Here is a 27838-nt window from a genome sequence, read left to right as displayed (position 1 = left end):
ACTCTTGAAAATTAATCAAAAGCTTACAGAGAAATAATTGGATAAGAGAGGCAACTTTTTTTTCCAAGAAAGGCAACTTCTTAAGTGAAGTAAATTACACACATACCCTAAAATGTAATATTTAGAATAGTAAATATAACATTGCTTTATTTACAATGATTGCTTTACCATCTTAGAGATGAGGGAGTTTAAACACTTGAGATCAATTTGTTAACTTGTTTTCAAAACTCCCAAGTTATATTTAACTATTTGATATTTCTATTTTGTCATCTTGACTTTGACTAACTGCGTAACTTTTACCTGACAAGTGTTTCTTTTTCTTTCTTTTAAGTATTTTATTATTTATTTGAGAGAGAGAGAGAGAGAACAGGTGTGAGAGGGGGAGGGGGAAGAGCAGAGGGGAAGGGAGATGGACAGCAGACTCTATGCTGAGCAAGGAGCCCAACACCAGCTGATCCCAGGACCCCGAGCTCATGACCCTAGCCCAAATGAAGAGTCCAATGCCCAACACCCAACGGACTGAGCCACCCTGGTGCTCCTGTTTCTCTTAACAAACATTAACTCATATCTTGGTATGCATAAAAATCCTTAGAACAAAGCTGCATTCAAATCTGTATTCCATCCTTATTAAAATAAATTATAGAACTAATGGAAAATATCACATTTATTAAGTTTGTTTTCCTCTTCAATTTTAAATTTCTTTTCTTTTTTGTTTAAGCACCAAATACCATTTTGATCTGAGCAATGAAAAACAAAAATGGAAACTGACACTAATTTGGGCCAATGTTTTCACAAATACTTTTTTTAATGGCAATGTATTCCAGAATTGATGGAACAATATCTATAGAGAGCTGCATAAAAGCTCAGATATAGATAGAGATAGAGATAAATAGAGATAGAAAGAAACAGAAAGAACCAGTTAAAATTCCTAAAGAACAAAGACTCCTTAGAGATTAATTCATAGAACAATACCATTAGGTATCCCAGATCACTGTAAAATTAGAATTAAAATGTTTTTTAAAAAATCTACTACAGTTCCTTTTTTTCTTAACCTATCAGGCACAGGGAGATGGAGCCATTTTCCTTCTTGTATGTGGAAAAATTTCCCCTCTTTTTCCACTTGCTTCCTGTGAGCTTGACAGTTTCTTAACAATTATCAATGTCATTGTGACTCCGTAATATAAATACCACCCCCCACTACCTAATTTGCTATTGTACACAAATATTGGCAACTTAATCATGTACAGGAAGTGGTAAATAAATATCCTGCAATTATTTTTCCAGTTGATTTGACATCATTCAGGAGATATTTTATGAGAATTGTTCACAGATTCTATTTAAGGCACTGACAAGCATGAATATATTTAAGGTGGTTTTGAATATGAAGATGCCACTTCATTTTAATGACTTTCACTTGAATTAAACATTAATATAAAATAGTTTTAGAAAAGTGTAATATATAGAAATGTTCATTTTAAAAAGAAAGAGGTTGAATGATCTGAAACACATTTAGCTATTCGAGGTTTAAAGTTATACACACATCCATTTCTACTGCTTGCTTGTTGAAGCTATCCCTCTATATCTAATATATGAATGTATATTATTGTATTAGATCAAGAGTCAACAAACTATGGCCTTTGGGCAAAATCTAGCTCCTTCCTTATTCTTGTAAATAAAGATTTAATGGAACACAGCCATGTTCATTTGATGATGTATGATTGTCTGTGCTTGGTTTCATGCTACAACAGCAGAGATGAGTAGTTGTGACAGAGACCATCTGGCTTGCAAAGCCTAAAATATTTACTCTCTGGCCTTTTGTAGAAAAAGTTTGCCTACCACCACTCTATTAGACAGTTGAAAATATATGTGTGTGCATATGTGTGTTTCCCCTCCTGGTATCTTTTTAAAATCTATTCTATCCTGTCAGCACACTACAGCCATCTCAGCATTTATCAGATTGTACATTATTGAAAAATTTTACTCCAACATTAGCTAAATGTTCCTAATTGTTAACATATCTTCCCATTATGCTAAAATAGACTTAGATTTGTCAACTTAAGCCCTCATTAGAAAGCAAAAAATTGGGAAATTTTCCTTTTTACCTTGACACTTTCTAACCAGTTTGCATTTCCCAAGTCATTAAGTTTATGAGAGTAAAGTTGCTGATATTGTCAAGAAAGGAGAATTAGAAAAGCTAAAAGAATACCAGCTGTCAAGAGAATTCCCTTAATGTAGCTTTCTTCCCCTATTTTCTCCTTTCATTTTTTGTTACTTCTTTCCTCTTTTTTTTTTTTACTTGAGTCAATTAAATGTGTTCTTTTCAACAGTAAGAACACTGGTGCATAACTGAAGTGTTTTAGAAAAGAAGATTATTTTATTCCTCCTTATATTGTGTGTGTGTGTGTGTGTGTGTGTGTGTGTGTATGTATGTGTGCATAAATTACTCATTTAAACCACCCTTTCTTTATTGGTCAATATTACAAAATGTTTCTTCACTCTTAAGGGGGGATTCCGGGAAAAAAAAGGGATAGATTACTGGTAGCACTTTGCCTACGGAGCCCAATTTAGATTTAGCAAGATGTGTTTCACTATCCAGATTTACTATTAGAAGAGCTGTGGGAGTTTGCAAAACAACTACCTGGTGTGCGTGCTTAAAAGACTCAGATTGAAATTATCCCTTTAGTTACACCTCTAGAACGACACACCAATACCTTATAATAGTGAAAACGATAAAATACTATTATACCTATTTTTCTTTATGCTCTCTCCCTGTCTCTTACTGTCACTCTCAGATACAGTCACATTCCTACTTACACATTACTGCTACCCCAGTATCATTAAACTGCCAATACTCTACACTTTGAGCCAGAGGATAGGTTAAAAGGATCATTCACAAATTCTTGAAGTTTCCCAACCCCTCAACCACATAGCCAGTAATCTTCGGCAAGTAATTTATCCATCTCTGTTTATGTTTCCTTATCTACAAAATGAGAAGAATAGTACTTCTCACTAGATTTTTGTAAATATTAAGTAAGATAATACCTGTTGTTAGGGACTGAATGTTTGCCTTCCCAATTCATATGTTGAAGGCCCAACCCCCAATATGATGGTGTTTGGAGATGGGGCCTTTGGGAGATAATCAGGTTTAGATGAGGTCAGAAGAACTGGGCCCTTGTGATGGGATTAGTGACCTTACAAGAAAAGGAAGAGAAATCAAAACTCTCCCTCTCTATCATGTGAAGACACGGTGAGTAGGTGGCCCATCTGAAAGCCAGGAAGCAGATCCTATCCACGAACCAACTTTGCCAGCACCTTGGCCTTGCACTTCCCTGCCTCCCAGAACTGTGAGATATAAGTATTGTTTAAGCCACTCAATGGAATTTTTAAAATTTATATTTTTATTATTTTTATTTAGATATAATTTATATATAACATTGTGTGTTTAAGGTATACAATGTATTGATTTGATATAATTACATATTGCAATGTGATTACCACAGCTTTAGCTAATACTTCCATCATGTCACACAGTTATTATTTACTTTTTGGGATGAGAACTTTTAAGATCTTGTCTCTTAGCAATATAATACAGTATCATTAACCAGAACCACTATGCTATGCATTAGGTCTCCAGGACTTATTCACCTGATAGTTGGAAGTTTGGACCCTTTAACATTTCCCCAATTTCCTCACTCCTCAGCCCCCAGTAACCACTACTGTAGTATGTTTCTACAATTTCAGCTTTCTTAGATTTCACATATAAGTGTTATTATATAATATTTGTCTTTCTTTGGTTTATCTCACTAAGCATAATGCCCTCAAGGTCCATCCATGTAGTCACAAATGGCAGAATTTTCTTCTTTCACATGGCTGGATAGTGAATACATACCACAGCACCCTGTAAGAAGGGCTGTCATCAGGAAGACAAGAGATAAGTGTTGGTGAGAATGTGGGAAAAAAGATAAACTTTGTGCATTGTTGGTGAGAATGTAAATCGGTTCACCTACTATGAAAAACGGTATGGAAGTTCTTCAAAAAAAATTAGGAATAAAACTATCATATTATCTACTAATCCCACTTCTGGGTATATATCCAAAGGAAATAAAAACAGAATATCAAAACGGTATCTTTACTACTTATCTAGTGCAATATTATTCACAATAGTCAAGATATGGAAACAACCAGAGCATCTATCAATGGATAAAGAAGATGTGGTATACACACAGTATGGTATTTTGTTCTAGCAGTCTGAGCTAAGATACCAATAAATGACAAGTTCCAGACTTAATATAAATATATAGTACTTCTTGGCAAATGTTAGATGTTACTAATTTCTTCTGAGAAATGCAATACTTGAAAAAACATTTTTTGTATTTTTCAGCCATCCACTGCGTATTTTCCTTCTCTTTTGCCTTTACTTTCATAACTCTGCCTCTGTATTTTATTTGTCAAGGAGTCTTAGTAAATATTAGTGCATGTGTTTGGGTGTGTTGGGTGTGTGTGTGTATATATATAAATATATATACACATATATATATAAATATATATACATATATATATAAATATATATACATATATATACATATATATACACATATATATACATGTTTAAAATGATTTTGAATCTGATTTTTCACGTTTTTGACTGTTTCAATCAATAGATTGTATTGGCTGGTGATAAAGCTGAGTCTTTGCTATATTCAACCTCTGTAATATGGACACAGAATTTAGAAGTATTACTTTGTATCTAGAAATAAAGTCTAAAGCAATTTAGTATTAGAGAATAATTTTGCCTTAAATTTATTTATAGATTTGGGCAAGGAGAATGAGTACACATTTAAATAACACTGAATTTCATAGCATTAACAGTCTAATAGTATAGACTTTCTCACTTTTCCCCAACTGTAATTTCACTCTGTCACAATCTATTTCAAAGGAATCTTTCTGAATTAAATGGACAGGCAAAATCTCAGTGGCTCCCCATAACCAAGAGGATAAACTTTCAACCTCCCCCATGACCTGGTGTTACTCCAACTCTCCACTCAATCTCCAGAATTAACTTGTACGAATCTTGGCTCCAACCGAACATGTACATTTAAAAATGTACTGAAGCAACCTTGCTCATGCATTTTCCCCTGCCCAGGCCGCTTTGCTGTCCTTTCCATATATAAATCCAATGTTCATAGAAGTCCTACCAACGAAATGGAGTCTTCCCTGACTATTCAAGTATATGCTGGGTATTCCCTTTTATTAATGAATGGATTTCTTATGCCAACAATGGTTGCCCTTAGAATTCACTCATTTATTCTTCAAATGGGTGATAGGTGACTTTTGTATGCCAGAGACCCAATCTCTTACAGTGACATATAATATATACAATGTTTTCTACCACCAAGGAGTTGACAAATGAGTAAGTCAACAATTGTATTGCAGAGAGGTATCTCTTATAAAAGAATTGTGTTACTAGAGCTCAAAGGAAGAGCTTATTTTAGTCAAATTAATCTAAGATTAGATATTTTAAGTGAAATAATGTCATAAGAGCTCTTGCTAATAATTGCTATAATGAAGTCCATGAGATGATACACCAGCCTTTTGTTGAATCCTACAATAAAGCGAAACAAGCTCTGTGACTTAAACCATTGTTTGCTCGTTAATATCAATGCTTCAGATACCAAATCATTCTGGATAATCACAAAGATATATTCTTCTGAAAACTGCCTCTTGGACAATTACAATACACACAGAAACTATAAACTTTATATACACTGAGGAAGTAAATTATTTTGCTTCCATTTGGAAGGCAATAAACACTCTTTTTTTTTTTTTTTTAACACGAGGCTCACATAACTGTCTCAATATGAAACCGGGGAAGGCAGCCTTACAATGAAAACTAACTAACTGGAAATTTTGTTTTTATAGGCAAGATGAAGCATCTCTCTTTGGAGGAGTAAGAAGGTTTCCACATGCACTAGATAATCAAACCACATGTACATAAATGGGGACTCTAACTGGCAGTACAGTTTGATGTGACAGCAAAAATGTGTAAGTACAGGTAGATCATAGTTTTCAAGATAGAAGGGTTTTTTAAATGCTTAGTTGATTTTTATAACTTAGTAAACTGAGAGTCCACAATAAGAACAATTAAAGGGTGAATATTTATTCCAATTTTGATCATGTAGAATCTGTTTTAAAACGGTGTGCTGATGAATGTTTAACAGTTTTGCAGGAGAGAGGGGTGTGATTTGTAGCATTTGTCAAGCTCTTGTGAGATGGTACAAGTTGGCTCCATTGTATCACTGGTTTAAACGTTCTGAGACCATTTCAAAAGACACTTGGTATTCACTTTTGTGAAAATGGCAATACTATGAAAGTATAACCCGATTCTCCCAGAGCATATTCCCTGTATAACCACTTGTACGTTGCTAAATGATGATTAATATGTTCACTGCTATAGACTGCCAGGTGCATTGTTAACTCTAAAGAAGCATTCTTTCTAAGCGCTGTCTTACAGAAAGAAAACAGCTACCTGAGGTCAACTGATACATTGTTCTTTAGTCGCCATACTATATATGGTTTAATCAAGTCTTGGGAATTATCAGAACTAAAATTGTTTCTGAGTTTTAGATGATTAATAATATAGCACTTATTAATACTCTTTACCTCTTTTTTAAAAAGATTTTATTTATTTATTAGAGAGAGAGAGACAGCATGAGCGCGGGGGGGGGGGGGGGGCGGGGAGAGGGGGCCGGGGGAGAGGGAGAAACCAGCTCTCTGCTGAGCAGGGAGGCCGACAGGAGGCTCGATCCCAGGATCCCGAGATCATGACCTGAGCCAAAGGCAAACAGTTCACCGTTCACCAGCTGAGCCTCCCAGGCACCCCAGTACACTTTACCTTTTTTTTTTTTTTTTTTTTTTTTACTTTTTAAGCAGAATAATCTAAGTATTATCTGATATACCCTAATTTAGGAGTCAGAATATGTAACATGACTCACTAAAAACAAAGTATTAAAATGCCTGTCAACCTCTACGGCCATACCACCCTGAACGCGCCCGATCTCGTCTAAAATGCCTGTCAAAAGTTGTTTGCTAGCTGTGTTTCTAATCACAGATGTAATAAAATGAAGTACACACAAAATGAAGCCACACTTATGGAGGCTTTTAACAGCTCACAATTCTTCAACATTTAAGCCACACTGCTTTTTGTTTGTTTGGTTTTCAAGCTATGCCTTTGTTTTGAGGGATCAAAATCTCAAAGTGACGTTTCTAATTAAAAAGTTATACCAGAAAATAGATTTTGAGAACCATCTGATATTGTATTATAAATTTCAGACAATTTTACTGCTTTCAACAAAAGTAGTACTTAAGTGGCAGTTATTTCTAGATCAACCTCTCATTTGAAATAATTTTCTTAGTATTAGTGTACTGGAATTATTAAGATGTTTAAGTAGCTTCAAAATTGATTTTAGAATTAATAAATGATACTTGAAAAACAGCAACTTCATCATAGGAATTATGTCATAGTAAATGATTATTTTCCCTTTTTTAAATCAAAGGATCATTGTCCCATTTAACACAGAAATCTAAGCCTTCAGCCACTTGTTTTTTAGGGCCCATATGTCTGAACTAGGACAGAGAGCGAAGTGACTCACTCAGATGAACTTAAATAGCTATATTAAACACTTGAAACCACTGCAATAATTTTAAAGAGACTATAATGTAAATGCAGCCATAAAACGGATCAGGTAGAGGTCAATTATAGTCTACTTCATTGCAGGTTTTCTTTGATAACAGCTACCCGTATGATAAACCAACACATTTGTAGATGCAATTCCATTTTTAAAAACAAAGGCATTTATGTATAACGCATAAAACTTCTAACTCAGAAGCAGCAAAGGTCTGACCCTGTTTGTGAAAAGGGAGCTAATGGCTAAGCCAGCAGGGTTCCAAAAGAGATAATGGTGTCCTACTGGTAAGTAAAACTTAATGCAGCTCCAGAAAGTTAGCAATTGATTTTCTGCTCACTAGTGAGATCTTGTCTCTCCCCAAGAGTGAATCTAAGACAGTGGAGACTGGAGTGCTCACTTTATAAAAGTCTATTACACCTTTCAGAAGCAAGGTGTACCTTTTAGTGTGCAAAAAGAAGTATAACATCCTGTTGACCTCACGGTGAACTCTGTTTCATGGATGTGTCCAATTGTAACATTTATATCTCAAGAATATTCCAGAAAACAGAGGTTCACACGAGCAGGTATAACTGGATTGTCTATTTTTATACAGTGACATGTTAACTCCTGGGGATTTACTGTTTCACTCTTTACCCACTCTAAAAGCATGGAGTGGGCAGTACCAGTGCAAACTTCATGCTAAACCAATAAATGTGCTTTAGCTTCAACCTACGAGGGCAACTATAAAGAAAAGAAAGCTAGAATAAATTATCTTTTTTTGCCAGTACCAATTTCAAGTGTTAATTGTGATGGTGTTTTGTTGTTTTGTTTTTTCTCCTACGTGGGTTCTTTCGCCCCAGGAAGGGTAACACATCTTTAATTTGCCTGTACTACAGAATAGCATCAAGAAACATGATTTTCAGTCAGGGCTATCTAGTCTTAATTAGATTATAACCAAAGGATTGGCTGTAGATAGATTGTGCATTTTTACTTATATACTTCCCCCCAAACTATTTCATGACTTTTTTGAGATCATTATAATTAATAAAACAAACTGCATCAACAGAAATGAAGTATGGCTCCCTCTGACTTCACTATATTAACCATATTCTGGAGCTGCCCGTTCACAAACCTGACCGGGGCAATGTTTGCTCACATTCCCTTTTGTCTTTAAATGCTGTTCTACATGATCGCACCCCATTTTCCAAGGTGCATATGATGGATAAAAAGACCATAAATTCTTCCATCTCCGCATGCTATCCCTTTTCAGTGTGGTGCTACAACTTCTAACATGAGGTAAAATCTACATCTCCAAGTACAATCTACAACTCTACATTTGTATCTGGGCTTGGCCATATAACTTGTTTTGGTCAATGAGACATTAGCAAAAGTGACAAAAGGATAGACATGAAAAGTACCTTTGTACTGGGGCTTGCACTCTTTCGCTGCTTCTGGGATCCCTGCTGTCAATATATGAATTAGGACGGCTTAGCCCTCTTGGAAATGAGGGAGCACATAAGGAGAAAAGCTCAGTCACTCCAGCTGAGGCCCCAGACACAGCAACAAGCCCGGCTGACCTCCCTCAAAGCAGAGGCAAACTATCTTGGCCGAGCCCAGCCCAAATCAACAACCCCACAGAACTGTGAGCAAATGATTATCATATTTTGGGGGCTGGTTGTTATGTAGTAAAGACTGAATGATACGGTTAGTCTGGTTTAGTAAGGCTTAAGGACTTGATATAAGGGGATAGGAAACACATATGTGGCCTGACCCCCCTATCCCAAAACAAGTTGGATTCAGCGAAGTTCTCTTCTGGATTTGAACAGTCACAAGGGGGAGTTTTCAAGCTACGGTGAATAACAGAGCTGAAAGATGATCTATTTTGACTATGGTGGCCCACATGTGGCTACTTGTAAGGAGAGGAAAAGGTCTGAACAAGAGAGAAGAACACAAAATATATACAGAGAAATGAAAAAAAAAATCCTCCTGAGGATTGAGTAAGACAACTTGTGACCACTGAGACTGAAAGAGAGAGACAGAGATGAACATACAGACAGAGACCCTTAATTCCTAACAAATTTCCAGACCCCAGGTCCAACTTCGAAAGAGATACCCTACACATTGGTCCCTGTGCACACACTTCTGTATGATTCTCCTAAGGGTTCTTACTCTTTAAGTTGCCAAAAACAAAGCCCCACAGATGTTTGAGCACAGAAGGGTAGAGGTTGTTTTCTGTAATACACATAGTGAACTAAGTTAAATATTAATTATATAAGTGAAACATAACATGTAAAAATTTTTTTGAAAATGGGAATAGAGTGAAAAAATTAATGTCTTTTATTATTTTACTTATCAATATTAAGATCCATCACTGCATCTAAGTGTTATATCTCTTTGTTTAAAATGAAGTAGAGATAAAACTCTGAATAAATATAGTCAATATACTAACAGTTGAACATTACACTTTACCAAACAGGACTAATCTGTAGATTCATTAATGGTATTGAATAAGAGTCAATTTCCTGATTTTGATAATTGTACTAAGATTATGTAAATTGTTAAATTTTGGGGAAGGTGAATAAAAGGTACACAAGAACTCAAATGCCATTTTCAGAACTTTTCTCTAAGTTGAAAACTGTTTCAAAATAAAGATGTTAAAATATGTAAGATACTGGACTAAGAACATTTGTTTATCTTTCTTTCTCAATGAAATTTCACTGAAATAACAAAGACTGGATGAAGGAAAGAGTCCATTCTCACACTAAAATAAAATGATGGATGTCATCAGCTAACTGGAAGATTCGCAAATTTTGTGGGTAAAAGTAAGCAGGTGTGATCATTTGTCTGAGGAACCGGAGTGGAGAAAATTTCTACCCCAAACAGGAGCAGGAGGGTTCTGCTTTTCAGGAAAAGAGCTATTCTTCCCAACCTACCTCCGGAGACCCTCAAAAATAAGCAACAATGAGTTCTGAGACACAATTCATGAAGCAATAATCATGCCAATTCATTAAACAGGACTTCCCAAACATTTTTGCATCCCAACATATACAGATGATTACATTCATGTGGAATGGTAAAATGACACAAGGAGGTGTGCTTCAGGTAGATTTATCTTACGGAAGTTTGTATAACATATGCAGAGTGAAATTACCCACAGACAAGAAGAGTGTTCTGCATGGTAATACAATAACGTAGGCCAAGATTGCAGACAGATTTCATACTGTGCCAATGATACTGTACTGATTTTGACTTTCTGAGACACTACTCAATTTTGAAGTCATTTCGAGGAACATCAGGAGAGAATGTCAAGGTCAAATGAAATGTCTGCCAAGGACCATATGTCACGTGCATACCTTTTTTGGCTTAGGCATTAGGCAGTAAGTATTGGAATCAGCAGGTGGGAATCTGTTTATGAAGTAGTAAGAATTAGGACTATTAAGATAATTAATAATAAAATGTTAACACTCTGGAAACTAGTCACAGATGTCAATTTCTCTTTCTCATTTGGGTCTGATACCAAATGAGACTTGGAGTTAAAGGACAAGCAAGAATCAAAGATAACGGAGACTTTTGACATCCGTGGAAGAATTATCTAATGGCAAATCAAGGGATGATGAGTTCATTTTTGTTGTTTCATATGAAGAAAGGGGACAGTAGACAGAGGATGAGAAATAAAAGAGGGGAGATATTGGGGCCACATGGAGATGTTCCAGTGAACCCTTCTAGTAAGTAGCTGGGCATATGGGATTTGTTCTTTGGAAGAGAGGGCATTGAAGGAAATACAAGGTCATTGTTAAAGCTGTAAAATGAGATAATCATAGAGGAAAAAAGGAGAGGAGGCAAACGAACAGTGAAAGAAGATGAGAAAGGAGAGCCATGACACAGACATCACTAGATAAAAATATATGAACTGGAGCAACAGCACACACTCACATCCAGTGCTGACCTCCTTATATTTTGTTTATTGTTATATTTTAAAGAATCAGAAATCATTATGGAAGGGAAAATTAGAAGAAAAAATAGCAACATTAAGGTTTATTTAATACCAATATTTCAATGATGTCCCTCTCTTGCAACTGAAAAAATTCAAATAGCAATAAGCATGTTTCCTTCATTCCTTCATTTTCCAGTGAAATTTGTTCCTTTTTATTTGACAAATATTGGAAAGGCTCTAAATGAATTCTAATTCAGCCCTTTTATCTTGTTCTCATAATCGTGTTTCAAATGTCATTCACATGATTGCCCGCAAAAACAAACATTTTTTAAACATGATGCTTAATTTTGCTTGATCTTGACCTAAGAAAACTGATAATGAGGTGGCCCCTATCTTCTGGGTTAAAGGTTCTAATTGAAACCAATCTGACAAAGACTGATTGCAAACCATCAGTAGCTAGTTATGTGTTCAATTGTCTGTTAACTTGTTGGTGGTCCCAGATCAATGCTTGGAGAACAAGTGTCCATTTCATTAAAACTCCTACCTCAACTGCAACAAATTAGTATCCCAAATAGACTCTGAGAAACAATTTCCTTTATTCTTCACTGGTAGGAAAAGCTCTCTGTCACTCTGCAAGTATATGAAATAGGTGCTACATGCCTGTTCTGGATTTATATTAAGAATTCTGTCCCCAGAGTTTTCTTTGTTGTATTTTTAATGACAACTGTGTCTCTTCAAATAAAACTTAAATTGTGACCTGAAAAATCCTGGACATGTATTATCTTATAGGATTCTGTGATGATCAACTGAAAGATACCAAATAGTTCATAAATTTCTAATTCATAAAAACTTTTGAAGGTTTCCAAAAATAAATGGCAAGTGAAAATATTTTTTCTCTCTCTCTCTCACACACACACACACATCAAACTCATACAGATGAACTCTATTTTAAGTCATTGTAACTAGCTTAGCTGTGCAAGCTTACAAAGGATTCCATGCCCCCCAAAAATCCTCCCAACCGAATACCTACCTATAGTTCCAAACCAAAAGAATAAGAGAATATAGGCTGGATTTAAAAATACATTGCCTACAGCGAATATCACTGTCAATGGAGAAAAGGTGGAAGCCTTTCCCTTAAGATCAGGAACACAACATGGATGCCCACTCTCGCCATTATTGTTCAACATAGTATTAGAAGTCCTTGCAACAGCAATCAGACAACAAAAAGGGATAAAAGGTATCCAAATTGGCAAAGAAGAAGTCAAACTGTCTCTCTTCGCAGATGACATGATACTCTATATGGAAAACCTAAAAGACTCCACCCCCAAATTACTAAAACTTATAGAGCAACTCAGTAATGTGGCAGGATACAAAATCAATGCTCAGAAATCAGTTGCATTTCTATACACGAACAATGAGACTGAAGAAAGAAAAATTAGGGATTCCATTCCATTTATAATAGCACCAAAAATAATATGTTATCTCGGAATTAACTTAACCAGAGAGGTAAAGGATCTATATTATAGAAACTACAAATCACTCTTGAAAGACATTGAAGAAGTCACAAAAAGATGGAAAAATATTTCATGCTCATGGATCGGAAGAATAACCATAGTTAAAATGTCTATGCTACCCAGAGCAATCTACACTTTCAATGCCATCCCGATCAAAATACCAATGACATTTTTCAAAGAGGTGGAACAAACAGTCCTTAAATTTGTGTGGAACCAGAAAAGGCCCTGAATCGCCAAGGAATTGTTGAAAAGGAAAAACAAAGCTGGGGGCATCACGTCGCCAGATTTCAAGCTATACTGCAAAGCTGCGATCACAAAGACAGCATGGTACTGGCACAAAAATAGACACACAGACCAGTGGAACAGAACAGAGAACTCAGAAATGGACCCTCGGCTCTTTGGGCAACTAATCTTTGACAAAGCAGGAAAAAACATCCAGTGGAAAAAAGACAGTCTCTTCAATAAATGGTGCTGGGAAAATTGGACAGCTACATGCAAAAGAATGAAACTTAACCACTCTCTCACACCATACACAAAGATAAACTCCAAATGGATGAAAGACCTCGAGACAGGAATCCATCAGAATCCTAGAGGAGAACATATGCTGCAACCTCTTTGACATCGGCCACAACAACATCTTTCATGACACATCTCCAAAGGCAAGAGAAACAACAACAACAACAGAAATGAACTTGTGGGACTTCATCAAGATAAAAAGCTTCTGCACAGCCAAGGAAATAGTCAAAAAAAACTAAGAGGCAGCCCACGGAATGGGAGAAGATATTTGCAAATGACACTACAGATAAAAGACTGGTATCCAAGATCTACAAAGAACTTCTCAAACTCAATACACAAGAAACACATAATCAAATAAAAAATGGGCAGAAGATATGAACAGACACTTTTCCAATGAAGACATACAAATGTGGTCCATATATACAATGGAATATTACTCAGCCATCAGAAAGGATGACTACCCACCATTTGCATCGACATGGACGGGACTGGAGGAGATAATGCTAAGTGAAATAAGTCAAGCAGAGAAAGACAATTATCATATGGTTTCACTCATTTATGGAACATAAGAAATAGCAGGAAGATCAGTAGGAGAAGGAAGGGAAGAATGAAGGGGGGGTAAACAGAAGGGGGAATGAATCATGAGAGACTATGGACTCTGGGAAACAAACCGAGAGCTTCAGAGGGGAGGGGGGTGGGGGTTTGGCATAGGCCGGTGATGGGTATAAAGGAGGGCACATATTGCATGGTGCACGGGGTGTTATACGAAAATAATGAATCATGGAACACTACATCAAAAACTAAAGATATACTGTATGGTGACTAACAAAACATAATAAAAAATTATTTAAAAAAATACATTGCCTTTGAGGTAGTATGAAGTATATTCTGAAGTACTTTCTCATTAGTTTACTAAAGCTATTTCTTCAAATTCTCCAAAACATAATGTGTAAGACTTAATTGTATGTCAAGGGGAATGTTTCTTATAATTTATAAATCAAATAAAAATTCCCCACGTTTTCATGGGAAGGGTTTCATTTTTTTGACCCCTGTGTAAAGTAGTATTATAGATTCTGAAAGTAAGTCAGAAGTATTTTGGAGCACTGCTTCCAATTCTTTACTCCCACATTGTAATAGGATTATTCATCTGTGACTTATGCCCTACGATTTTGAGGTGCCTCCTACTGGAGAAGGGGGAGTACGTGTGTGTGTTTGTGTGTGTGTGTATTTTTTTTTAACACATTTGCTTTAGTCAGTGCTATGACTTCCTCTGGACAATGGAAGACGGATGGAAGTGACACTGTGCCTTTTACTAGCTGAACCTTTGAGAGGTATTCCACATTTCTGCCAACTGTCATGGAGCTTCCACCTTTTGCCATGCAAAGAATATGCTCTAGATAGCTATTGCTCCTTCAGCATGGATCTAAAAATTAATATATAAGGAATAGACTTGAAACTAACCCAAAACCTGGAATCCAGCATAACTCAGTAGAGCTCAGGCAAAAACAGACAATATAAGTTAAAAAACTGCCAAGCTGTAGACCTCTGACAATGAAATAAATGATTGCTGTGGCAAACTGTGCTTTTGGGTTGTTATGCAGCATTATCACTGTAGACTGCCTAGTCAAATTCCATGGCAGGGTGCCATTTTCAGCTACTTGCCTTTCCCTTGGAAATTTTAGCAGATGACAACAGATGACAGGAGTAAGGGTACTAGTACAGGAGGTCTGTGAAAGCCAACAAACCCTTACTAAGCACCAACTGTACATAGGGTTAGGTTTTTCAAGAACTAGAGATTCAAATCTACTGACTTGGTAGAACGCCATCAATCAATGGTATGTATTCATCATTTATAGAAGAATCCACACAAAACATCAGAAAACCTATTCTTTTTAAGTTCCCATGGGACATATACTCAGATTGACCATACCTTGAACCATAAAACAAACCTCAGCAAATTTAAAAGAAGTGAAATGATTTAAAGTGTGTTCTCTGACCACCGTGGAAACAAACTAAAAACAAGTAACAGAAAGATAAAGGAAAGTCTCCTAACATTTGGAAACTACACAATACAGTACTAAATAATCCATAGATCAAATAAGCAGTCTCAATGAGTATCAAGTATACATTGAACCAGATGGGAGGCAGGTGGGGGGATGGGTTAAATAGGTTATGGTAATTAAGGAGTGAAATTGTGATGAGCAGAGAGTGATGTATGGAAGTGTTGAATCACTATATTGTACACCTGAAATTAATATTACACTGTATGTTAACTAACTGAAATTTAAATAAAAAACTTAAAAAATGCATTGAACTAAGTAAAAATGAAAACAACTTAGAGAAATTTCTGGGATGAGGCCAAACCAGTGCTAAGAGGAAATCTGAAGGCACTAAATGCATTTGTTAGAAAAGAGAAGAAATCTCAAATCAGTAATATAAGTTCCTGCCTGAAGAATCTAGAAAAATACCAAAATGAACCTGAAGCCAGCTGAACAAAGAAAACAATAAAGACAAATGCAAATATCAATGAAACTGAAACAGAAAAGCAATTGAGAAAATCAATGTTCTATGGAAAGCTCAATAAAACTAGCAAACCTCTAGCAACACTGACAATGAAAAAGAAGACAGAAATTGTTAATATCAAGAATGAAACAATCACAATCACTACAAACCCTGCACACGTCAAAAAGATAATATATATATTAATTTGGCAACTTAAATGAAATGGACCAATTCTTCAAAAAAACAGAAAATGCCACAACTCATCCAATGTGAAACTGATTATTTGACTAGTACTGTAATTATTAAGGAAACTGAACTTTTAAATAAAACCCTTTAAAAAAAGAAATCTTCATGTCCAGATGATTTCACTAGGGAATTCTATCAAACATTTAAAAAAACATTAGCACCGATTCTATACAACTTCTTCCCCCAAATAGAAGAGGATGGAATACTTTTCATTCATTTTATAAAGCTAGCATTAATGTGATATCCCTTATCAAATATCCCCTATGAATATATACACAAAATATCTAATAAAATATTAGCAAATAGAATTTAGCAGTAAATAAAAATAATTATACCATGATACAATGGAGTTTATTTTCAAGACTGGTCCAATATTCAAAAATTAGTCAATGTAACCCACTATATTAACAAACTAATGAAAAAAATCACATGATCATATCACCTGTTGCAGAAAAATAATTTAACAAAACTCAACACTCATTCTTGACAAGAACTTTTAGGAAAATAAGAATAGAGAGGAGAATCTTCAACTTGATAATGAGCATCTACAAAAATCTGCAGCAAGTATTACACTTAATGGTGAAAGACTTAATGGACTGAATGATTTCCTTCTAAAATCTGGAACAAGGAAAGGATGTCCGCTCTCACCACTTTTATTCAACACAGTGCACAGATATGCGAAAGGAAGGAATAAAATTGTCCCTATCCACAGATAACATGATTGTGCTTTACTAATGGAAACTGGTGTATATTGGAAATGTGATCTCATTTTGCATTATTTTCATATAAATCAGTCTCAGTAGTAATGATTAGTAACTATGTATTGTTAAACTTAACTGAATAAATAACTAAATCTAGAATTATGAAACTTAAGATGCTATAATTTGGGGGTAGAGAGGCACCCCAGGATTTATAAAAAGGCCCACAGATAAAATAATGCCTGCTCATATAGTAAAGAATAAACAATTCTGATATTTGCTGTTACTTAAAAATTTTGTAGTTTCAGATACAAATTTTACTGTATTTATACATACCTTAAAATTTAACTGTGAAATGTTCTGCTTGCTGCTAGGAGAAATTTTTGCCCAAATTACACAGTACAAGTCACTATCATAAAAGTTATCAGGAATTGAGAGCCTTTACAGAGTAGTCTGTATATTTCCTTTGTTAACTCTCTTTAATTCATGATTTTGCCCTCGGTCACTCCAGGAAATTTTAATTTCACTTTCAAGGAGCTTAAGTCTTCGTTCACCAGAACTAAAATATTTTAGCCTTCCCTAGAAGATAGCTCTCCGTGTGGACTTTTCAAGCAGAAGAGGAGGTTCCTGCTCCTGTCCATCACCTTTTGGGTCTTGTCTCCACAGAAGTAAGTAAAGAGGGGGGTATGCAAATTCTTGTAAGATGTTTGGATTCTTTTACATTTTTTCCATCAGAAGTCCTCACAACTTTTGTCAATTACTAGTTTTCCCATAACTACTTCCTAGAATTGGGAATTAATTCCTTGAATTAAAATGCATACAAGTTCAATGTACATAGTAAAATAAAAGCTTTTCAAATGCCCCAGTATGAGAATTCCTAAGAAGATATTTGTAAGGGGGCACCTGGGTGGCTCAGCTGTTAAACATCTGCCTTTGGCTCAGGTCATGATCCCAGAGTCCTGGGATCGAGCCCCACATTGGGCTCCCTGCTCAGTGGGAAGCCTGCTTCCCCCTCTCACACTCATCTTACTTGTGGTTCCCTCTCTCACTGTCTCTCTCTGTCAAAAAAATAAATAAAATCTTCAAAAAAAAGATATTTGGAAGAGTCTCACTTTTATTATTAAAGCTAAATCACTTTGAACAACACTTTTGAAAAGAGATTAAAATCATTATAATAAAATCCAAATCAAAGAAATTATCTTTGTTTATCAATAAGGAAAATCTAAAACCTATATACTGCTAGTGTTATTTTCCTTCTCACACCTTCCCTCTATTGTTTTAATTAGTTTTATCTTTTTTATTCTCTTGCCTCCAAGGAAGCAAAATGTTTCATGAAGATATATTTATTTTAATGACTATCAGTCTAATAGAGTTAATGAAATTTCTAGATAAATTTAACCTACCCTGAAAGGATGGTTTATATACTAGTATTATGTAAATATATTTTTCAATGAAAAGCTGCTTTTTTCCTCCCACTAATGGAATTTCAGGTCAAGTAAGGTTATAAATAAGCATGATTTAGAGTGCCCCCTTTTCTGGGCACTATAAACAGTAGGCAGAAAAGCCAGAGTGGCCAGTCCATTAACATAGAAATCTATCAGCACAATTCTTTAAAGCTACTTTTGCAAATTCAGTAAAGACAGATTTTCAGGGGTTAAAATAATTAGCTGTAAAAGGTGACTTAGGTTAAAGCCTTGTACATACAATCATATCCTCAACTTTCAATCAGAAAGTCGTTTTTCTTTTATGAATATAATACAGAACAATCATCAAATCTTTGTAGTATGCCACAAGACAAAGAGCACGCATCAAGATGGTCATATAACTTTGACATTAGTGATTCCATTTATAAAACTACACATGCAAGCGATTAAAAAACATATTCACAAAATAAGAATGTGATACCACTTTACACTCACCAGGATGGCTACAATTTAAAAAAAGAGATAACACCAAGTTGGGGAGGATGTTGAAAAACTGAAGCCCTCACACACTGTAAACATGTGGTGTGCACTGTTTGAAGTAAAGTGGTACAACTGTGGAAAACAGTTCGGTACTTCCTCAAAAAGTTAAACAGTTACCTATGACTCAGCAGTTTCACTACTAGGTGTATACCTATATGAATTCAAAATACGTTCACACAAAAACTTGCACACAAATGTTCATAGAAACATTATTCATGATAGCTATATAGTAGAAACAACCTAAATGTACATCAGATGATGAAGAGATAAACAATACATATTACATTGTTGCAGTGGAATATTGTTTAGCCATAAAAGCAATGGAGTACTGCTACATGCTACAAGGATGAATCTTAAAAACATGCTAAATGAAAGAAGGCAGTCACAAAAAACCGCCTCTTGTACGATTCTATTTGAATAGGCAAATCCATACAGGCAGGAAGTAGATTAGTGGTTGACAGAAAATAGGAGTAGGGTGGAATTGGGAGGCATGGGGATTATTTTTAGAGTAATGGAAATGTTCTGGAATTAGACAATGATTAAGTTGCATGACATTGTGAATACAGAAGTCCCCCCACCCCAACTGCTTATCTGCGGTTTCATTTTTGGGGATCTCCATTACCCACGGTCTCAGTTATCCCTGGTTAAGTGCACTCTGGAAGCAGAAGATTTTCCTGACATATTGTCAGAGGGTCACTAGTAACCTAATGCTACATCTCAGTGCTTACATCAGTCACCTCACTTCAAATCACCATGTAGGCATTTCATCATCGCACATCATCACAAGATGAAGGGTGAGTACAGTATAATAAGATATTTTGAGATGATTCACATTCCTTTATTACAGTATATTGTTAATATAATCGTTCTTTTCTATTATTAGTTATTGTTGTTAGTCTTGTACTGTGCCTCACTTAAAAATTAAACTTTATCAAAAATATGTATTTACAGGAAAAAAATAACATATATGCGGTTTGGTACTATCCACACTTTAACACATCCACTGGGGGTACTGGAATGTATCCCCCATGGGTAAAAGGGGAACTACTGTACACTAAAATCCACTACATTATACACTTTAAACTAGTTAAAATAGTGAATTTTGGGTTATGTGATTCTGAGTAAAAGTCCAAATGCATTCATGGACCTAACATATAAATTAAAATAATAATGAGTACCTCTCAAATGGTCTCCCACCCACCATTTCTTGGCAACCACTAATAAATTTTCTATCTCCATGGATTTGCCTATTCTGGATATCTCATATAAATGGTATCATACAATAGCTGGTCTTTTGTGACTGGTTTCTTTCACTTAGCATGTTTTTAAGGTTTATCTATGGTGTAGCATGCAACAGTACTCCATTCCCTATAAAGTTTAATGAAATACTATCGAATTACATAGATAATTCTCAAAATAGAGTCATCAAAACCAAAGCACAACTACTGACTTTCATTTTTCTTTCCAGATATGGATTATCATATACAAAATATTGGGAAAACAACAGAATTTACATGAGCAGAGGATTAAGCTGTATCAGTAACAACTCTCATGAATAAATTTGGAGAAATGGGCAATAGTTGGCATTAAAAAATGTGCCCACTATGAAAACAGGTATTGCTTCACATGACCAGCCCCTAAAAATAATTGAAATGAGCCTAACTGGAACCACAGGAATGTGCATATTAATACAATATAGATAAAGATAAAGATTGAAAAAAAATCAAATATATCAGTTCAAAGTCTATAGAGAAAAAGTGATTAAGAAGTGAAGGCACTTGAGAAGTTTCTAAATTTCAGTATGAAAAAATCTATTAGAATGTTCGAGTTCTCCTTAAATATAAAAAAAATTACCTGTGATAATGAAAGATCTGCAATTACTTTAAATGCCATTTTTTATAAACACCTCTGTATAAAATCTCTTCATAACACATATGAATAATAAGCTCATATACATTAATGTACCTACAGCTGTCATAAACTTCGTTTATACGTAAGAGTAAATATAGAAGGAAGCAAAATCATTTGTGAAATGAAAGGGCACAGAGCCCTACAGAGTTTCCACAATCACCAGTGTAAAAATACATTAAATTATTACACATGATGATTATATTCTGGGCGATATGTTTAATAAGGAATGAAAAAGAGAAAAAAGAAAAAAAATGCCGAACGTTACAAGATCAGGGAAATCTCTTTTAAAATACAAACAGTCGGGGCGCCTGGGTGGCTCGGTTGGTTGAGCCTCAGACTCTTGGTTTCAACTCAGGTCACAATCGCACAGTCCTGAGACTGAGCCCTGCAGCAGGATCCGTGCTCAGTGGGGAGTCTGCTACTCTCCTTCTCCCTCTCCCTCTGCCCATCTCCTCACTATCTCTCTCCCACAAATAAATAAAAACATCTTAAAAAATACAAATAGCCAGTATTCTCACTGAAAAACTCAAATGAATTAGTTATTAATATAAAATTAAAAGAATATTGGGGGTTCACTTTGTCTTTTTAAGTTTTGCCAAGATTAAAAAAAATGGTAATACCTACGGTTGTAAATAGGTTTCCTCATGCAAAACACGAAGGAATATAAATTGGTAAAGACTTTTTGGAAGACAGTTTGGAAATGTTATTTGAAAAATTAAATGGACATGCCTTTTTATCCAGAAATTACACTTCGAGAAATTATTTCTAAAGATATCACGTCAGGCACTTCCGTGTTTTGTAGATAACAAGGTGAAAAGTAAGTAAACACGACACAAGAAAAGCATTCCATTGCTTACATCTTCTCCAAGGGCTATTTTAATTTTACAAAATAAAAGTATATATTTAAGTTTAAAACTGGCAAATGGATTTTTTTTCTTTTTTCTCTTTTTCATTTCTTATTAAACGTATCGCCCAGAATATAATCATCATGTGTAATAATTTAATGTATTTTTACAGTGGTGATTGTGGAAACTCTGTAGGCCTCTGTGCCCTTTCATTTCATAAACCTAAAACTGTGAGCTTAGAAAATTGGAAATTCAATTATTTACCTTACATGATAGGTAATTTTCATATGGTTACATATGGAGAGAAAGAAAGTCTGAATTTTTACAAATAGATGTTATAGATAGATGTGTTCCCCCACTCAAATAACAATTTGGGGTAATTTTTTTGGAAGGAAGAGCGGTAGAGCAATAGTTTAATATATAAGCAAGATAATATATTCTGTCTTTAAATATAAAGCTTTTATCTACTATTTCCTTATGATATATATATATATATAATGCAAATTCTACATATAATTCTAATCTCGTTTTCTGCACCCCTAATTTATTACGTGCAAATTAAAGGAATGTTGTAAATCTAGGATACATTATAAGGATAAGTTATCTTTATGCACTTTTAGAGTAGTTTGGTTGATTTAGACGTCCTGGTATCATGTCTATTTTTTTGCTACCCTTGTGTTTATATTTTTCTACATAAAATTGTCATATGCAATCTTCTACAAAAAAATCACATCAAATGTGCAAATATGATATAGCATGGTATTCATCACAGCATTATTTAAAATACAATATAGGAAAAGAAAGAGGTATGTCACAGGAAATTGAATAATTAATTAAATAAATTATGCTATATACTTGAAAAGGATGATGTCTATTTATATTAATATGGAAATATGTCCACATTATGTTATTAAAGAACACGAATGGATAAAAGAAAGCATATAAAAATATTGTTAGCAAGATATATGAAAGGATATTCGTCTAAATGCAAATAGGAGTCACCTCTGTGGTGTGGGATTTTAGGTGATTTTTATTTTGTGCTTTAATCCATTCATTTTCAGTGGGCACTATCACCCCATGAGTGCAGAAATTAGTTCCTGGGCGGCAAAAAAAATCTTGGCTATTATAATGGTTTATGGCATACCAAAAGCCACAGTATATAAACAGATATACCATATATTCATGGTCTTAAAATCTCGTGGGGGGTGGTAAAAATCTGAATCTTTCTAAAAAGGATGGGAAACACTTTGCTTTAAACTATGTGTTTAAATATTCTACGTGTACAGTTTTGCTTAATCACACACACACAGAGAACTATTTTCACTTTGAAAAACAGTCTTCTTTTATTTTGAGAAAAAATGGAAGGCTTATTACATTTTATGAATATTTCTACCATGAATTACAAAAGTAGGCAAAAAATGTAGTGTGGCTTAAAAAGTTAAGTCCTAGTAATTGCAGATAGATAAGGTATTTCTATGTCTTAGAATATTTATTAAAATCCTTTAAAAAATCTATTTACATTGATCCAGATTCCTTTCCTGTAAACTTGAGGTCTAAATAATGTCCTAGAAAAACTGTACCAGAGAATTAAACAGGCAAGGAAGAGTTTATGAAAGGCAATTGCATTAAGGGAGAGAGACAGAACTCAACTCCATCAAAACAAAAGGTGAGAGAGATTTTAAGCACTGAGATGAGCTAGTAGAAAAGTACTGGAGGAAGGGATTGGACACTGGGGGAAGGGATTGGTCGATGTAATTAGGCTATGTGTGTTTGCTAATTGACGCACTTATCAAAGTTAGACTCCTACTTCCCCATAGAGACTACAGAGAGGGTGCCTTAGCTTCCTTGATGACTACATATCAAACGGAAGGTCCCAAGTCTTAGAGAAAGACACCTCTGAGACTTAAAACTGGCAAGAGACTTGGAGATGATTTATACCTCAAAGGGGAAGGAACGAATTGACAATTTCAAGTTTTCTAAAGTTAACGCTCTAAGAACACGGAGATGAGGGACCTATAGTGATGAAGAAATCTGTCTGAAGTTAGCCAAGCTGAGGGAACATTAAGGCTGTCTTCGTCAATAAACATTCTGGAAAGTGCTTTCATTTATAAGGCCCCTAAGTTACCTTGTGGTTTACTAAAATTACTTTTTATTGTTATCCTACAGCTAAAATTAATGCAACACAACAGAGTGACTCCAAAAAGAGCAGTTAAGTGCTATCTATCTATCTATCTATCTATCTAACCTGAGGGGTAAAAAAACTGTAATTTTTAAAGAGTGACACAAGATATTGGTGAATTAAAATTGGAAGTAAAATACTTTAAACCTTAAAACAATAGCACATGCCCATTTAGGGGGACTCCATCTAATTCCCACAAGTGATGACTTATTGTGGTAGTTAGTATTGAGCCTAATGGTCCTTATTAGGAAGACTTAACTTTTCCTCTCTTTTCCTTATCCACCAAACCCCTTGCTAACCTTTTTGTTTTTTTAGAGAGGGAGAGAGAGTGCAGGGCAGGGTGGGGGCAGAGGGAGAGGGGGAGAGAATCTCAAGCAGAATCCACCCTGAGATCATGACCTGAGCTGAAATCAAAAGTCGGACACTTAACTGACTGAGCTACCCAGGTGCCCCAACAATTCTTTCTAATTAAGATAAGAGTAGCAAAAGGGGTATAACATTAGCAAAAGGAAGAAAACTGCCGAAAATGAGAGAGCGTTTAAGAGATTTTCTCCTATTTAATCATCAAATATGTAATTTATAATTTTATTAATGCTTTAGACATATGCTTACATGATGTGAAACAAAATATCAAAAGACCAGGAATGATATTTTCTTGATTGCAAGTAGATAACTCAATAGTTGTGTGCTGATTATTATGGGCTGGTATGTTCACTACTGAGAACCATGAGGAATGTGAAGTACCTTTTCTTATGTGTGCGCTGCAGCAAAATTAAATCTACTGGACAAAATAATCATTAGCATAACTTGAAGAATCTTGCAGTTCTATCTAGTTCTCAGCTCACTATAGCTATTTATTTGCAATATTCTATATGCTTTTTTATTAACATGGCCTTAAATTGAGAAAAGGAAAATGTGAATTTTGAAGTTACTGTGGTGAAGCGCATTCAAGTCAGACTTCACACACTGTAAAATCTGAATACTCAAATGCAAAATTGCTGAAAACAGCATCTCAAGGCTTCAGGACAGTTCATTATGGTAGGCTCTGCTGCCAATGTGATCTTGAAGGCCACAGAAAAAGTGCATCGTATTATATTTTAAGACTGCATCATAATTAAGTGCTACTGCTGTGTTTGTGGCTTCCAGAATAGTTAGTAACAGCACTCTGTCAGATAATTAGAAACATAGATCATGCAGATATTTCTTTTAATTTGCTAGAATTCACACCCTAGTATAATTGTTCTATTTTCTTTATATTTGGGGATGGCATTTTTAGTATGAAATTTATATGTCTAATATCTTGTTAGTGAACAAATCTACACATTTACCAAGAGTTTCTCTTCTGATCTCTTTCAAACCTTAGCTGCCAGGAAATGAAAATACAGAGTATATACATATACACATACATATATACATGAAATGCAAACATGGAAGGTGTGAATTAGATATATATACAAACACACATTTTACTTATCATGTAGATACAAACTACATCATATATATGTGTATGTGTATATATATACACACCTATATAATACATATATAGGTACATATATATACACACACACACACACACACACACACACACACACATATAATGTAAGAGGGACAGAGCACTCTGTAAGTCATACCATAAATTTTATATAGAAATCCAGACTAATTAACCTTCTTCCATATATTGTTCCTTTGAACATTAAACACACTTGAAGCCTAACAAAGATTTGTATATCCTAGTAGAAAAGTCAATCTATGGTTTCTTAAAACGACAGGTGTCTGAGGTTTCTGAGTATACATATTCTCCCCAGGACAATGTTTTCCTTGATTGTTTTTGTCTGCTTGGAAACATATCTACCCCTAATGGGGAAGAGCAGTGCCTGTACTCCTCAAAGGCTGTCCAGCTGGTAGGAGGATTTTTATTTCATAAAATGTTCTCATCACTTTCCTCCTTTGCTACAGTGACTGCTCTCTAACATTGCTTATTTTTCATATTTGAGACAAGGGCTGGGCATATGGGTGGTAAGGGGACTGCAGGGAGTTTGTGGTATTTTCACTATTCCATGTTCACAATATACCCAACTATAAATATTTGGAATAAAATGACTACATGAGTCTCTCCCCCAGGCCCTAGGTCAGTATGCATTTAAAGATACGGCTTAAAACACAGTCGAATCTTCACTTAGATGTTAAAAGATAAGTCTTTGTGTAAATAAATGACTGATATAAGGTTCATTTCCATTCCTGAGGAACATAAAGACAACAGTTTTGAGCATTACAACACTAAAATGGAGTCTAGGGATGTGTTCGGGATTCTTTGATACATAGTCTGATCGGGTCCAAGGAGGTTAGATTTGGAGAAACAAGAAAGTAACTCAACTGATATCTGAAGAAAAGAACAGAGGTTCATTTTTCTTCATCTCTTTTCCCTGGCTTCCTTTGCTTTTTATTTTCAGAAGTGCTATCATTGAAAATGCCTCCAGGGTGTAAAAGGAATAGAGGAAAAGGAAGGGATTGGGTAGAAATTCCAGATACCAGTGAACTTTGAGGCAAAGATACAGAAAGAACAGATGGAAATACCAAGATACAGAAGGAGGGAAGGAAGTTAACAAAGTTCTTCTCAAATGGTTATTTGTAAGCACTGCTTGTATTTTAAAATGAAAATGTTATATTGTCAAGATTCTATCGCTTTTGAAATTCATTCAGTGGCTGTGAATTCAGGGCCTGTTGTGTGTCAGGCTCTGAGGATCCTGTCCTCATGTCCAGAGAGGCACACAGACTCTATGTCCTTACTACTCAGTGTGTGCTTTGGGGACTGCAGCATTGGCATCACCCTGACTCAGAATTTGCATTTTCACAAGACCCCCTTTTCATTCTTATGCACACGAAACATCTGAGAAACACTAAATATATAACTATAAAATAGTGTGAAACAAACGTGCCTTGGACATCATGAGAACACAAAAACGGGAGCCACTTATTTTGAGGACTAAAGAAAGACTTCACCTGGAAGGTATACATTAGGCCTGAAGAACATACTGGAATTAATCAAGTGAACGTCTATGGTGAGGGTGGACAGTGATCTGGGCAGAAAGAATACTCCTTGGTATGTGATCAAGAAAGCTTAGTTTTGCTGGATGGTAAAGTAGAATATGGCAAACGGATGATGTTGGGCGGGGAGGGGTGTAAGGTGAGTGAGGTGTAATGATTGATTGGGTTCCCTAACTAAGGATTTGGGATTTTATCCTTTGAGTAATGTGGAGTGAATTACTGATGGTTTTTCGGCATCTGGTTTTTGCAATGTGGAGAGTAGTTTTGATCTTAGTACACAGGACCCAGTTTCTTCAGGCCTGGGGTTGTGTAAATTTATCTTAGTTATTTCTTTGTTTCAGAAATACAGAAGAAATCAGTATAGTCCTTAAAGAGTCTTACATTGTTTTTACTCATTTTGTGCACTAGAATGGAAATATTTTCTTTTCAACAAAGCAAAAATCAGTACCTGTTTGTGTGATCATTTTCCTAGTCTGTATGAACTGGAGAGAGGCTGCTATTTGCTCTTCTATGCTCAGCTTCAAGGCAGCAAGAGACAAAAGTCATAGCAACATAGAGGATATAGTGGAACTTCTAAATGAATTTAGTTTAATCTTTTAGATTTAAAATGTCTAATTCTCTGAGATCTGTTTCTTACAGAAGGAGATCAATAATAAAAATAGCCAAATCTGAGCATGAGAACACCTGCCAGGCTACCTGATGCATGATCTTCATCGTTCTGAGAAGTAAAAGTCATTTAAAACAATAAGAACTTTTGTCTGGGATTGTCAGTGCATGAGTGTGAGTGCATATGTGTATGCATGTGTATTTATAAAAGTGA

General features: G+C 35.2%; 1 protein-coding gene and 1 non-coding gene across 2 annotated transcripts in view; one reads left to right on the top strand and one right to left on the bottom strand.

Annotated features, from left to right (window-relative positions):
* Positions 1-27838, bottom strand: part of IL1RAPL1 (interleukin 1 receptor accessory protein like 1) — a 646715-nt gene that overhangs the window by 469117 nt on the left and 149760 nt on the right. The window lies entirely within an intron of this gene.
* Positions 27663-27742, top strand: LOC113266023 (small nucleolar RNA U2-19). Its single transcript, XR_003320226.1, has one exon. It is a non-coding gene; the product is annotated as a small nucleolar RNA U2-19 (small nucleolar RNA).

This window comes from Ursus arctos, chromosome X (assembly GCF_023065955.2).
Source record: "Ursus arctos isolate Adak ecotype North America chromosome X, UrsArc2.0, whole genome shotgun sequence".
NCBI lineage: Eukaryota > Metazoa > Chordata > Mammalia > Carnivora > Ursidae > Ursus > Ursus arctos.
This window is presented reverse-complemented; position numbering and strand designations above follow the sequence as displayed.